The sequence below is a fragment of the Giraffa tippelskirchi genome, chromosome 9 (genome assembly GCF_054371585.1).
Source record: "Giraffa tippelskirchi isolate mGirTip1 chromosome 9, T2T-mGirTip1v1.2.pri, whole genome shotgun sequence".
Taxonomy (NCBI): Eukaryota; Metazoa; Chordata; class Mammalia; order Artiodactyla; family Giraffidae; genus Giraffa; species Giraffa tippelskirchi.
In genome coordinates this window covers 29,438,391-29,452,015 of record NC_137283.1, presented here as the reverse complement: position 1 = coordinate 29,452,015, position 13,625 = coordinate 29,438,391, and the positions used below count along the sequence as shown (strand labels likewise).

Here is a 13,625-nt window from a genome sequence, read left to right as displayed (position 1 = left end):
GCAGATGACACTGCCCTTATGGCAGAAAGTGAAGAAGAACTAAAGAGCCTCTTGAGGAAAGTGAAAGAGGAGAGTGAAAAAGTTGGCTTAAAGCTCAACGTTCAGAAAACGAAGATCATGGTGTCTGGTCCTGTCACTTCATCGCAAATGGATTGGGAAACAGTAGAAACAATGACAGACTTTATTTTTGGGGGTTCCAAAATCACTGCAGAGGGTGACTACAGCCATGAAATTTAAAAGACGCTTGCTCCTTGGAAGAAAAGTTATGACCAACCTAGAAAGCATATTAAAAAGCAGAGATGTTACTTTTCCAACAAAGGTCCATCTTGTCAAAGCTATGGTTTTTCCAGTGGTCAGGTATGGATGTGAGAGTTGGACTATAAACAAAGCTGAGTGCTGAAGAATTGATGCTTTTGAACTGTGGTGTTGTAGAAGACTCTTGAGTGCCCCTTGGACTGCAAGGAGATCCAACCAGTCCATCCTAAAGGAGATCAGTCCTGAATATTCACTGGAAGGACTGATGTTGAAGCTGAAACTCCAATACTTTGGCCACCTGATGCAAAGAACTGACTCATTTGAAAAGACCCTGATGCTGGCAAAGATTGAAGGTGGGAGGGAAGAGGACAACAGAGGATAAGATGGTTCGATGGCATCAGCGACTCAATGGACATGAGTTTGAGTAAGCTCCGGGAGTTGGTGATCGACAGGAAATTCTGGCATGCTGCAGTATTGGGGTTGAAAAGAGTCAGACACGACTGAGCGACTTAACTGAACTGAATTTTTAAGAAACTTGTGAAATATTTTTCCAAAATGATTATATCATATTGCATTCCCACCAGTATTGTATGAATGTGTCAGTTCTTCTTTACCCATGCAAACACTTAATATGGTCAGTGTTTTAAATTTAAGTTGTTCAATAGATGTTGTGTCATATTGTGAGGATATACAGAATCTTAATTTGCATTTGCCTAAGACCCTTTATGAGGTTAATGAAGTTCCATTCTATTCCTACTTTTTCAGAGTTTTTATTAGTAATGGATGTTAGACTTTTGTCAAGTTTTTTTCTGTTTTTTTTCTGTATCGAGATGATTATGATATTTTTAGAGTATTGATATGGTAAATTATATATTTTAAATTTTTCTATTTTTAATTTTTACATGGTAAGATATAAATTTAATAATTTAAACCATTTTTTCAATATAAAATTCAGTCACAGTGTTGTTTGCTACTACCAAGATCCATTTCTAGAAATCTTTCATCATCATGAACAGAAACTGTACTCATTAAAAAATCACTCATCCCCTCAGCCCCTGGTAACCTCTCTTCTGTTTTTTGTCTCTGTGAGTTTGCCTACTCTAGGTACCTTATATAAATAGAATCACATAGTATCTGTCCTCTTATATCTGGCTTATTTCACCTAGCATATTGTCTCAGGTGGCACAGTGGCAAAAAATCTGCCTGCCTGTGCAAGACACACAAGAGACTTGGGTTTGATCCCTGGATTGGGAAGATCCTCTGGAGGAGGAAATGGCAACCCACTCCAGTATTCTTGCCTGGAACATTCCATGGATAGAGGAACCGGGTGGGCTACAGTCTATGGGGTCACAAAGAGTCAGACACAACTGAGCATGCATGCAAGTATGTGTGCACGTGTGTACACCCCCACACCCCCACACACACACACACATGTCTACACCATTTTAGCAATAGCCTACAAATTTTGATGTATTTATTCTCATTTTCATTCGGTTCAAATACTTTTTTTTAATTTCTTTTTTGATCCATAGGTTATTCATAATCATATTATTTAACTTCTAAATATATGGATATTTTCCAGAAATTTACTCTTACTGCTTTTTGTTTTATTTATATTGGCCAGAGAACATACTTTGTATGGCTCGAATCCTTAAAATTTATTGAGACTTGTTTATGATCCAGACTGTGGTCAATTTGGGTAAACGTTTTGTGTGTACTTGAAAAGTATATATATTCTTCTTTATGACAGGGTATGGCAAAAACATCAATTACATCAAAATATCTAATTGTGTTTCAGAGACTTTTGTATTCTTACAAATATTCTGTGTATTTGTTTAGTCAGTTATTGAGAGAAGTATTACAATCTCATGTTACAGTTTTGACTTTCTCTCTTTTATCTTCTGACTATCTACTTTCAGTCAGTTCAGTTCAGTCACTCAGTCATGTCCGCCTCTTTGTGACCCCATGGACTGCAGCACACCAGGCTTCCCTGTCCATCACCAGCTCCCGGAGCTTACTCAAACTGATGTCCGTTGAGTCGGTGATGCCATCCAACCATCTCATCCTCTGTCGTCCCCTTCTCCTCCCACCTTCAATCTTTCCCAGCATCAGGGTCTTTTCCAATGAGTCAGTTCTTCACATCAGGTGGCCAAAGTATTGGAGCTTCAGCTTCAACATGAGTCCTTTAGCTTTGTATATTTTTGTGTTCTGTTATTAGGGGCATAAATATTCAAGGTGTTTATGCCTTCTTAATGAGTATCCTTATGATACTGTAATCCTGATAATATACTTTGCTATTGTATCTACATTAATACCTATTCTAGCTTCCTTTTATATATCATATATCTTTTATTTCTTTAGTTTTCTTTTAAATATGATAAATAATTTCCTACCCTTTTAAACCTTTCTGTGGTTTCATATTTAAGCTGTTTCTTACAGGCAGCATTTGGTTGGCATTGCTTTTGTTTTGCAGCTTGATAGTCTTTGTCCTTTTCATGAAGTATTTAGACCATTTATATTTGACATGATTATCGATATGGTTAGTTACAAGTTTATCATCTTGATATTTGGCTTCTACTCGGTCATCTGCTCTTTGTTTTCCTTTTCTCCTGCCTTCTTTTGGATTGAGTATTTATGATTCTTTTGTATCTTCCTTGTTGGCTTTTAGCTGTAACTCTTTAATTTTTATTTTAGTCATTCTTTAGGGTTTATGTATGTTTAAGTCATCAGCCCATCGTCAGGTAATACTATAGCATTTCATATATAATAATCATGTAATACTATACTTTCATTTTCTCTCTTCTAATCTTTGTGCTCTTGCTCTAAAATATTCACTCTTATGTAAGTTATAAACCTCAAAATACATTCTTAAAATTGTGCTGATATAATTACCATTTTTGGCATATTTCAAATCTTTGTAAAGACCTATATGTCCATCTTTTGTCATTTTATTTCTACTTGAAGGACTTTCTTTACATTTCTTGTAGTGCATGTTTGTCGGTAATGAATTGTTTCAGCTTTTGTCTAGGTGGAAACATCTTTGTTTCATATTCCTTCCTTTTATTTTTTCTGTTAGATTTAGATTACTGGATTGACAGTTCATTACAGTGTGTTAAAGATGTTGCTCCGCTGTCTTCTAACGTGTTGTTTATGACGATAACTCCACAGTCATTGTTTGTTCCTTTGTAAAATGTGTAGGTTTAGCTTTGGCTGCTTTTAAGATTTTCTTTACCACTGGTTTTGAGCAATTTTGAATATAACTTGCTTTAGATTTATAATAGTTTTCTTCGTTGTTCTAGTACTTGGGACTCGTTGAGCTTCTTGAACTGTGGGTTTACACCTTTTAGCAAATTTAGGGGGGAAACGAGTCATTTTTTTCAAATATTTTTATGTATCACTCCCTGCTTTGGGGATTCCAAATAGATGTATATGATCTTGCATGAAATTGTCCCTTAGCTCCCATATGCTCTTTTTTTCCCTTCTTCTCTCCCTTTCCCTTATCCTTCCTCCTTCTTTTCTTCCTTCCTTTTATCCTTTCCTTTATACTTTTCCCCCTTCTTTTAACTTTTTCCCTTTTACTCGTTCTCTCCTTTCCACTTTGGCGTTGTTACTGGTATTACCTCAAGCTCAGTTTTCCTCTATGCCTGTTGCTGTTCAGTCGATCAGTCGTGTCTGACTCTTGCAACCCCATGTACTGGAGCCCACCAGGATCCTCTGTCCATAGGATTTTCCAGGCAAGAATACTGGAGTGGGTTGTCATTTCCTTCCGCAGAGGATATTCTGGATCTTGGGATCAAACCCACATCTCCTGCGGCTCCTGCATTGCAGGCAGATTCTTTACTACTGAGCCACTGAGCTACCATTAATCCCATCCACTCTATTTTCATCTCAGGCATTGTAATTTTCATTTTTAAAGGTTCAGTTTAAGTCTGTTTTTGTTTTTTTTTAAATATCTTCTATGCTTCCATTTAACCTTTTTTTTTTTCCATTTAACTTTTGAAGGTATAGAATACAGTTAAAACAACTGTTTTAATATCTTCTGCTAATTCAAATATCTTTGCTAGTGCTGGTACAGTTTTACTTCATTATACATTTTTTTCCTTCTCACATAGGTCATTTTTTCTGTTTCCTTTCATGTCTGGTTATTTTTGACTAGATGCTAGTTGTTGTAAATGTTTCCTGTTGGAATCGGGATACTTTTTTATTCCTACCAATATTCTTGATGTTAGTCCTGGGATACAGTTAAGTTACTTGGAAATACTTTACTCCTCTAGTGTCTGGATTTTAGGATTTGTTAGACAGTGCCTGAGAGATATTTACTGTAGGGTAATTAATCCTCACCATCAAGGCAAGACCCTTCTAAGGATGCTAACCCAGTGCCTTCCGAATCTTGAGGTTTTTCCATTCTGGCTGATAGGAATAGGCCCTGTTGCCAGCACTGTGTGAGAGCTGGGCTACTGTTCTTTCTAATCCACCAACCTCTGCCTGTGTTTTCCCTCCCTCTATTTCAGGCTGCAAACTCTGCAATCTGGAGTTGTCATGGGCCTCATCTTATTGGTTTACCATTTCTTAAGGATCACTGTTCTTTGTTATCTGTTACCCTGTGTCTCAAAAGCTGATTTGTTTGTTTGTTTGTGGGGCTTTTAGGGGGAGGGAAGGAGTATTTGTTTTTTGCTTAGATAGGAAGATAAATCAATTATTTGTCATTTATTTTGGCTGAAGTCAAGAAGTGTTCACCTTCTTGAAATAATGTTTTATTCTCCTTTACTTAACAATCAAATATTTTAAAGCTGTACATTTTCATCTAAGAACTACTTTAGCATTTTTACAGTGATTTATTTTTATTATAATTTTATTTTGATTTTGACTTAAGTCAGGGTTATTTCATTTTTAGATGTATGGAATGTTTAGGCTATTATGTAAGAATATGATTTTTCTGATATTGATTCTTTTGTATTGTAAAACCTCCTTGTGAATTAGTTCATGATGAATTTGGGGAATGTGATGTGTATTACTAAAACAAAACTAATGTATAGTTTTTACATTATTTTATAGAAATAATGTGTAGTTTTTATTTGGTACATCAGTTCAGTTCAGTCACTCAGTTGTGTCTGATTCTTTGTGACCCCATGGACTGCAGCACGCCAGGCCTCCCTGTCCATCACCAACTCCCAGAGTTTACTCAAACTCATGTCCATTGAGTCAGTGATGCCATCCAACCATCTCATCCTCTGCCGTCCCCTTCTCCTCCCACCTTCAATCTTTGCCAGCATCAGGGTCTTTTCAAATGAGTGAATTCTTCGCATCAGGTGGCCAAAGTATTGGAGTTTCAGCTTCAAAATCAGTCCTTCCAATGAATATTCAGGACTGATTTCCTTTAGGTTGACTGGTTGGATCTCCTTGCAGCCCAAAGGCCTCTAGAGAGTCTTCTCCAACACCACAGTTCAAAAGCGTCAATTCTTCAGCACTCAGCTTTCTTCATAGTCAAGCTCTCACATCCATACATGACCACTGGAAAAACCATAGCTTTGACAAGAGGGACCTTTGTTGGAAAAGTAACGTCTTTGCTTTTTAATATGCTGTCTAGGTTGGTCATAACTTTTCTCCCAAGGAGCAAGCGTCTTTTAATTTCATGACTGCAGTCACCATCTGCAGTGATCTTGGAGCCCCCCAAAATAAAGTCAGTCACTGTTTCCACTGTTTACCCATTTATTTGCTATAGTGATGGGACCAGATACCATGATCTTAGTTTTCTGAATGTTGAGTTTTAAGCCAACTTTTTCACTGTCCTCTTTCACCTTCATCAAGAGGCCCTTTAGTTCTTCTTTGCTTTCTGCCATAAGGGTGGTGTCATCTGAATACCTGAGGTTATTGATATTTCTCCCAGCAATCTTGATTCCAGCTTGTGCTTCATCCAACCCAGAATTTCTCATGATGTACTCTTCATATGAGTCAAATAAGCAGGGTGACAATATCCAGCCTTGATGTACTCCTTTCCTGATTTGGAACTAGTCTGTGGTTCCATGGCATAGTTTTTATTTGATACATAGTTCTGTTCATATTCACTTATTCCTACTAGTTTGAGCACACAAATCACTTTATTCAGATGTTCCATATTTGTGCTATTCATCTTTTGCTTGATCCAGCACATTCTGAGAGGAATTTGTTAAACCTTTCATCTACAATGTTTTGGTTGCTTACTTCTTTCTACAACTCTGTTACTGCTCAATGTATTTAGAGCATATATTAATAGGCTCCTGTAAAGTGTTTTTTATCACTGTGTCTTTTTTTTTTTTATTTCTTACTCCTTTGTAAGACTTGTAATTTGCCTCTTTGTCCAGTGTGATATTTTTTTCCCCCAAAAGAGCTTTTTTTAACTGTTCTATTGAAATAGTTGACAGTATTTTCTTTGGTTCATATTTTCTTGGTCTGCCTTATTTACTGCTTTTACTTTGAAACTCTATATCTTTATGTTTACGTGTGCTTCTTAAAGGGAAAAAAGAATTACTAGAGCTTGTATTTTTTAATCCATCTTCGTAGTCTTTATCTTTTGATTTTTTAATTTAACATGTTTATAGTTACTGTAGAACTGCTGTATTAAAAATTATTTTTGCTATCATGTTTTTCTGTTTTCTATGTACTCTACTTTCTGTCTTTCCCTTGCCCTCTACTGCTAGTTCTTATTAAAATAGAGACAACCACATCAGGATATCCATGCTTCCCTATACATTTCCTGTACTTGCTGAAACAATTTATTCCCATTTGAAAAAGACAGCTCCTCCAGCTTGCTCTCTCCTTCCTGCAGTTATATTCTCCGATCTGGGCCCACACCTCAACACCGCTGTGTTGGTATTAGCTAGAGTTTAGTTTTGGATTATTTAGGATGTGTATTGTTTTTGTCCTTGCTTTTATACAAAGTAAAGGAAGCTTTGCTATGTTATCACTGGAGTGCTCGGAGTGTTCAGTTGCTACGTTGTGTCCAACTCTTTGCAACTCCAAGGACCATAGTCTGCCAGGCTCCCCTGTCCATGAGATTTCCCAGGCAAGAATACTGGAGTGAGTTGCCATTTCCTTCTCCAGGGGATCTTCCTGACCCAGGGATCGAACCCACATCTGCTGCATTAGCAGGTGACTTCTTTACCACTGAGCCACCAGGGAAGTCCATGCTATCATTATCGCACATAATATCCTCTAAGACTTTTCCTTTTCACTAGAGTATTCTCTCCAGGAGCATTGTCTAAAAGGTATATGCTGAAAGCCTACTTTTGAGCTCATATTTAAATGATAGCTCTCTGTCTTGAGTACTCAATGTATCTATGATGTGACTGATTTTTCTTTACAAGCTAAATCTGAGGCTCATGGAGTTTGCTTGTGCTTGCCCTTTGTACACTGCTGTCTTCTGAGAGCAGTCTCCTTTTGCTGGGGTTCTTATACTTCAGGGTATGGAGGAAGGGAGGAAGAGAAGGGAATGTTCAGGGGAGGCTGCCTCTGCCTCTGCCTGTGTTACCTGTCCATTACCTAGAGAGGTTCCAGCACTATTCCCCTATTAGCCTCACCCCCTCAATTTCTAGGCTCATATCCACTCCGGAGTTCCTCTGGAAGGGAGGTCCTGGAACCAGTTTTTATGTTTCTGCTACTGCTCTAAATACCAGGACTTTCAAAGGTTTTTCACAGGCTATTTGCCTACCACCTCACTTCCCCCATGGTTATGTCATCAGTCCTTTTTGGATATGGAGTTTTCTTGTCTCTGAATTAACCCTGGGAAACCTAGCTTAGGTCCTTTCACCTTTGGAATCCTTATGTACTTGTTTGGGATCTCTGAGAGCATCTTGGCAGGGGCACTCTGTTGATCATTTCTCAGACCCAAGCATCTTAGTTTTGGTTCTCTCCACTCCAAGTTTTTCTTTACTTGCTTGTCAACTTCAGTTTTTTCTGGTTGGAGGCACTGTTCTTAAATCCTGCCTCCCTACTCAGAAGTTCATAGAATAAATTCCGCTGGGGGTTTTGAGTTGCCATTGACAACTCTTCCTTTTCCCTAACAAAATCTGAACCACGGATCTTTAAGTCTAAGCTCTTGAGGCACAAATTGATCATTTTATTTCAGATAAAATATTCATCTCAAACTGAGATCCTTACATTAACCTAAAATTCTAAAATATGTATTAATCAAAAACTATGTCAGCTTTGGAAACTTTACCCAGGGGAGTTAATTCTCTTTTTTGAATTTTGCCCAGCCATCACCAGCCTTTTCTTTCCCTCCAGTGCTGATTGTGTTGATGGTTAATTAGGGGAGTGTTAGATTTCTCCCTGAACAAGAGTAGCTGAGGTCTGCAGTGAGGTCAGATGGCTTTTCCCTGAGCCAGCTCAGCACACGCCTTACCTAAGGTGAAGCCATCAAAGGCAGTGGTGTTGCCCAGAAGGAGACCCACCAAAATCAAATTTCTTCTAGACACAATCCATAGTGCATAAAAATTAATCAAGTCCTACCATGACTTACTTTATTCATAATACTTAATGGTCATGTAATAGGAGTTTTTATTCAGCAGTTAAAGTTCATAAGTGCGGGTTTTACATGGAGATAGGTATTATGCTGATGGTTTAATTACACACCTTTTTGCACACCAAAGGAAATGGGTTATGCAGATTTTGTAATTAAGGAAGGACTTCTGAGAGAGAATGGATCTAGGATGGACTAATGTTTCTGAAAATGTTTATTTTTAAATTAGTAACTCTATGAAAATGTGCAACCCAGGAAATACTTTAGGTTAGAAGTTGTTTATATATACACAATGTGCTCTTTCTCTCTCCACCCCCTACCACACCTAGTTTTCTAGTTCTTATGCTACAAATTTAAAAGAAAAAAAAAATATATGAATTTAATTTAGCACTAAGTAAGCACTAAGCTCCTTTGCTTTAAGACTAGCATAAGAGACTTTCTCTGCTAGGGACATCAGTTTTAAGTTCATTAAGTAAGTCACCTGATTCTGGGCCAAAGATGATTGTGCTGGATTTCCAAATTCTTGATTTCATTGAATTCAAACTGTACGATTGCTCCAAAGTAGATTCTGTTTTCATGGGATAAAGATTTTTCTACCTTCCTTGTGTTACTGAAACCAATGTACTTACTCTTTCCGGCCCCCATCACACCTGCCCCCAGCATATATCCAGCCCTAAACTCTTCGTAACTCTAGATTTCTTTCATTGACTGCCTACTCAGCATCTCAAGTTCAGTGGTCAGCAAACCTCTTAAGTTTTTTTTGTCTTTTTTTGGTGTATAGTTGTTTTATAGTGTTGTGTTAGTTTCTGCTGCACGACAATGTGCATCAGCGACATATATCCCCTCTTCCTTGAATGTCCTTGCCATCTAGGTCACAACAGAGCATTGAGCTTGCTGTACTATACAGTCAGTTGTCATTACATCTATTTTATACAGAGTAGTATGGAATATTATTCAACCATAAAAAGGAACAAACTTGTGCTGTTTACGGAGACATTCATATATATACACCTCTTGAACTTCAAATGTAGATCAGTCTTCTTGAGGTCTTCCCAGTTGGCTCAGTGGCAAATCTGTTCTTTCAGTTTATCATGCCAAAACAGCTTGGAAGTCTTTACCAACACTTTTCATGATGGACCATGTGGTTCAGTCACTAAGTCGTGTCCAACTCTTTGCGACCCCACGGACTGCAATACGCCGGGCCTCCCTGTTCTCCACTATCTCCTGGAGTTTGCTCAAGTGCATACCCATTGAGTCAGTGATGCTATGTAACCATCTCATCCTCTGCTGCCCTCTTCTCCTTTTGTCTTCAGTCTTTCTCAGCATCCGAGTTTTATCCAGTGAGTTGGCTCTTCGTGTCAGGTGGCCAAAGTATTGGAGCTTCAGCTTTAGCATCAGTCCTTCCAGTGAGTATTCAGGGTTGATTTCCTTTAGGATTGACTGGTTGGATCTCCTTGCAGTCCAGGGGACTCTCAAGAGTCTTCGCCAGCACCACAGTTCAAAAGCATCAATTCTGGCACTCAGCCTTCTTTATGGTTCAACTCTCACATCTGTACATAACTGCTGGAAAAACCATAGCTTAGACTATATGGACCTTTGTTGACAAAGTGATGTCTCTGTTTTATGCTGTCTAGGTTTGTCATCGCTTTCCTTCTAAGAAGCAAGCGTCGTCTAATATCATGGCTGCAGTCACTAGCCATGGTGGTTTTGGAGCCCAAGAAAAGAGCATCCATCACTACTTCTACTTTTTCCCCTTCTATTTTCCATTAAGTGATGGGACTGGATGCCATGATCTTAGTTTTTTTTTGAATGTTAAGTTTTAAGCCAGCTTTTTCACTCTCTTCTTTCACCCTCATCAAGAAGCTCTTTAGTTCCTCTTCACTTTCTGTTATTAGAGTGGTATCATCTGGTGTGATGGCCTATAGTCAGCAGCAAATTCTGTTGGCTCTGTTTTCAAAATATAACTCCCGCTGCACCTTAGTTCCAGCCACTGTAGTCTGTCTTCCACCTGATGCCTCTGCTTCCATACTTTTGCATCCTTACATTCACAGGATAGGAGTCAGAGGGATCTGCTAAAACCCAAGTCAGTGGATATTATGCTCGTGCTCAAAACCTCCAGTGGCTTCCATCTCACCAAGAAGCAAAGCAGACATCTTCACCATGAGCTCACCAGTGTATGACATCTGCTCCATTACCTTTCTGTATTTGTTTTCTACAGCCTCTTCCTCACTCTTCTTCTCTAGACTCAGGACCTTTGCCTCCTTTGTTCCCTTTTCATAGAACATTCTCCTCCCAGTTGTCCAACCACCTTGCTCCCTACAGATCTTTATTGAAATGTCACCTTATCGTTGAGGTCTTTGCTGTGGCAACACCCCCACTGGCCCTCTTCTGGGCATTTTCTACCCCCCTCCACTGCTTTATTTTTCTGCTGCCTGCCTATCACCATCTAACCTGCTATGATCTGCATTCCCTGTCTAGAGAGGAGGTAAGGGAAAGCAGGGATTATTTTCTTTGTTCACTACTGAACCCCCAGAAACTAAAAAGGTGTCTGACACAGAGTAGGCATGAAGTATAACTGTTTGGTAGATGGACAGGCCATCTCTAAGGTGAAACTAGATAAGAAGCAACCTGAGGGCTAGGGGTCATGTCTTTAACTGCTGAGAACTCAACACAGTACTTAGCACTAGTGGGGGTAGCACACAATGGATTTAATGTTCCTAGCATCATTGGTATTTTTAGAGGGAACAGTTTCATCCTGTTCATCCTGATCCTGATAAGTCTGGCAAACATTCTCCACAGGCGAGGCCATTAGAGGACATCTCTCCTGCTGTTGGTTATCGTGATTGATTGGGATCGGAACGGACAGTGAGACCAATCGGAATCCTCCCCTAGGTATGTCTGCCAGTAAAAACAGGGGCCCTGACTCACAGATTCGACCCTGCCTGCGGTCACCTTCTTTACCACCCAGGGGAAGCCAGGGGCAGTATTCAGAACAGTGAGCAGCTGGCAGGACACGGGCAGCGGCCTTCAGAATCGGAGGGTGGGAACAGTGACTCTGTCGTGTGGCTGTGTGCCGGCCGAGCTTCAGCAGCAGACACCCACCTGTAGCTGGAGAGTGGGGGTTTCATACCCCTAGAGATGCAGTGTTTGGGGTAGGATGGGCAAGTGAGAGAAGAAGACATATTGAGGAGATGGCACATAGGATACGCACCACTCTTGGAGTCCACTGTCTTTCTGTCTCGCCTTGCTCTCTTCTTTACCAGCGTTCATATCCTTAATTAATACCTAAATTAACACCTATTTGAGACTGTGAAGTCATGTTTTGAAAAACCACTACTTTTGGAGAGCTGTGCTCAAGCATTCGTGACCCCTCTCTCTGTTAAACTGTGATTCTGTATGTGAGCCTATATTCAGTCAAGCCTGAAGACAAATTCCCTCTGATCAAGAAATGAGAGAAATAATATAAAATGCATCCAAGTTATTCTCCAGTGACCCGGATCAACTATTCTTTTTTAGCGTCTCAGATTATGTTGGACTTGGGGAGAGCACATTTTGCTTCTCCTCCAGCTGCAAAGAGGTGCTGCTCTTCCCCCAGTACAGTGTGTTTTAAGGTTGTAATCTTATTTATACAGTGATAGGAGGAGGATCGTTCAGAACATGGATTTGGCATGCCACGTGACTCTTTCTTATGAGGCCATGATCACGAGTGGTTCCGTCTGGGCTTCTGTCTCAAACATCGCGTAGCCTGTGCCGTCCCTGACTTTTGGGGCTTCGGACACGTAGGCCTCCTTTGATGTACTTGAACCTGGGAGCCTCCTTTCGGATCCTTGAACTTGGAATGCTCTTATCTATAGTAGGGCTTTGATGCCTGTTGTTTCCTCTGTGAATTGCCCTCTAGTCCACAGTGCATTCATTAGGGGTATTTGATTGCAAACTGGCAGATGCGAGAGGAGTTATCGGCTCACATGACTGAAAGCCAGAAGTGTACATGTAGCTTCAGGCATGGCTGCCTCCAGGAGCTCAAGGGATGTGATCAGTATGTCTGTTATTTCTTGTTCCCAGTGTCAATTTCAGCCTCCTCTCCTGGCTTCCTGCCTTGCTCTTGGTCTCAGCTCTCAGACTTTTCTGGGCTTCTACCTTTTCCTCTTTCTCTTTTGTCTCTGTTTCCTTTATTTCCTTTTATTTAGGTGGCTCCTTTCCACGTTATAGCACAAACGGTCAGTTAGGACTCAGCTCTTGTCCTGGCCAATCAACAGTTCCTTCAAAAAGAGTATTCCTCTCAATGGTTTTAATAAAGACTTGGGATGACCTCTGAGGAAGAAGGTTGAAGTAAAGATTAAAGCGCTCCTGAAGTAACAGTCATAGGGTGGGAGGGAGGGCGCTCTGTAATGAATAAGGGTGCTGTGCTTGCAGAAGAGAATGACTGCTGGGGAACAAAGTCATCGGAAGCCCACCTAGATGATAGATGGTTCTCACTCCCCTTTTCAGGTCGTAACTCGTCTCTTGTCTTTGCAAACCTGTTTCCTGACCCCGCCTCTCAAGAACACATTTCTCTTTATTACACGTGCTTGTAACACTTGGAATTTTATGTTTCAGCATGACACTGGGCGCAGCCTGGCTCCCAGCTAGAGTGTAAAGTATAGGAGGACAGGCACTGAGTCTCTTTTTCTCAACACTGTATCCATGGATTACTCTTTACACACACACGCACACACACAATCTTGTTGAGTCTTTATACCTATCTCTTGCCATGTGAGAATGTTTCCTGAAGCTTAGAGACATTTGCCCAAAGTTGCACAGTTACCAAGAGGGCCAGGGCAAGAGAAATTCCGTTTTTCTGGCTTCAGTTCCAGGCCTGCCTGCTTCTGCTCTT

At 40.0% G+C, this 13,625-nt stretch overlaps 1 long non-coding RNA gene across 1 annotated transcript in view; it reads left to right on the top strand.

The window, feature by feature from the left end:
- Positions 1-13,625, top strand: part of LOC145520893 (uncharacterized) — an 867,842-nt gene that overhangs the window by 826,450 nt on the left and 27,767 nt on the right. Inside the window, exon 11 of the long non-coding RNA XR_014064880.1 lies at positions 11,552-11,644. This is a non-coding gene — a long non-coding RNA (uncharacterized LOC145520893). The remainder of the gene's footprint in view (positions 1-11,551; positions 11,645-13,625) is intronic.